The sequence below is a fragment of the Anneissia japonica genome, unplaced genomic scaffold (assembly GCF_011630105.1).
Source record: "Anneissia japonica isolate Jap-2015-1 unplaced genomic scaffold, ASM1163010v1 scaffold3334_len1275209_cov185, whole genome shotgun sequence".
Lineage (NCBI taxonomy): Eukaryota > Metazoa > Echinodermata > Crinoidea > Comatulida > Comatulidae > Anneissia > Anneissia japonica.
Genome location: NW_022738561.1, coordinates 1,031,142 through 1,033,339, shown reverse-complemented (window position 1 = coordinate 1,033,339; position 2,198 = coordinate 1,031,142).

The window sequence follows — 2,198 nt, the reverse complement described above, 5'->3', positions numbered from 1 at the left end:
TATATATATATATAATATGTCAAATACGGCTGCAAAAATATAAAAGAAAACTTACCTTAATGAAAATTTTTCGAAAGTTTAAGTATCAAGTTACAAGGAATAAATCATGAAGTGTTGGTGACGATCCAAATTTGGGTGTGAATTTGATGGTCATTTACAGTGCTAAGGTCCCAGACCATAATATCTCTAAAAATTATTAATGGATCTAAATGACACCTTCCAGAATAATTTGTCATGTTTCAATGAAGAAATGCTTAAATTTTGGTAACGATCCGGAGTAGGGTGTGCATATGTGGCCATTTAAAGAAAACGTCAGGGACCAGATATTAAAAAAACTGATCAACTAATCTGAATGAACCTTATTTGCTAGTTTAACCAAGTTACGTCCCAAGGAAGAAATAATAGGTGTTGTAACGATCCAAATCGGGTGTGAATGTGAGGGTCATTAAAAGAATATTTTTACCATATACCGTAGGCAGATACAATAGTAGTATGTGATGAATATTCAAATTAGTGCAAATACAGTAACTGTGTACAGCGTTTTTTATGTACTAACTTCACTTATTTTGGGAACTGATTAGTAATATTTTAATGCATCTTTATTTTAAACATGAGAAGCTAAAAACCAATATATTTCTTATTAATTTGACTATTTGCATATTTCCATTTCAACGCCAATACTGGGCATGTATTTTTTCTGTCAACTATAAAAGTAAAATGTTCGCGTTTGTTTAACCAGAAGAAGTAAGGATTTGGTAGGTATAAAACTAATACAATAAAAGGCGTTTCCGGATGGCCGGTTCTTAAGTGGGTGGTGGTTGGAAAATTCGGTGGGTTGAAAAATAAAATGTTTCAATATTATATGTTGCTGGGATTCTGTGTTCGAAACATAACATGTGTAGTGAAAAGTGGGCCGACGGTGAATTTTGGCCAAATCATTTCGGATTACAAAACCTAAAAATGTCCACTCTAAAAAAGTCCCCAAAAACCAAAACTAACAGTAGAAATAGTGCTCCTCTTAGAAATAAAATGTGTTTTCTTGAGTGACTGTGTTTTTGAAGAGGAGCGGAGAGAATTGAGTTGGGGTGGTAGAGGTGGTGGTTGAAGTAGATTAAGAAAATATTTTAGAAGATTTATTTTACAGAGAGGACTTGCGGTGGGCGGAGATATGCTCTCTACTGACTGCTCTTGTTATTGTTATTATTATTGTTATAACAATAATTATAATAATAAAAATAATATATAATAGATAATGAATAATATAATAGATAATAAATGATAAATAATCAATGACAAATGATAGATAATATATAATAGATAATAAATAATTAATAGATAATAGATAACAGATAATTTATGATAAATAATAGATAATAAATAATATACTAAATTCGGAGATAAGTTTAGACCTATTGGTTCTTGTATTTGAACATTAATGAGTGTTGCAGTTGACGCTCAAACATGGATATTCGGGTTAAAAATCAACCATAATTTTTGGCCATAGAAGAAAATGCTGTTGACCTTTGTTTTAAGTCGAAACTTCGGGTCATGAAAGGATGCAGATAGGAGTGGATTTGGTTGTTAAAAGTAAAAAGATTGGTGATATTAGATGAAAGCTCTCCATATTTTACTTGAAACATATGGATATTCGAATGACAATACTATTACGACGGATTTGTGTATCCTCGTATCACAGCATCTAACTTTTTCTTTTGTTAGAACACGTTCTACGACGGAGGCGCACTTCTTTGTCTTGGTGTAATTGCAACAATAGGATGTATCTCTATTTACTTTCTTCCTGAAACTCGCAACAAACCGCTTCCAGAAACCATAGAAGAAGGAGAAATTCTACACGGAAATGGAGAAATCACACGTCCATAGTGTATAAAACGCCTCGGTGGCACTGATTTGCATGTGTAAAAACAATAAGAAAACGGTGTAAAATCATTGAAGGTTGATTTGCGAAATATAAACTTATTAAAATATAATGAAAAGGATTTCGATAGCTTTTGCTATCATTTTCCACGTTAAAGTGAGTAAACATGGAAGATCTAACATATACATTGTATAAAAATGGTATTAACTAATCAGAACCGACCAAAATATACAAACGTTTGGTGACAAGTTAACGAGCTAATTTATTACAAGTAAACAAGGATAAGATGTCGGCAACAGAGATGGTTATATAAGTATATAAT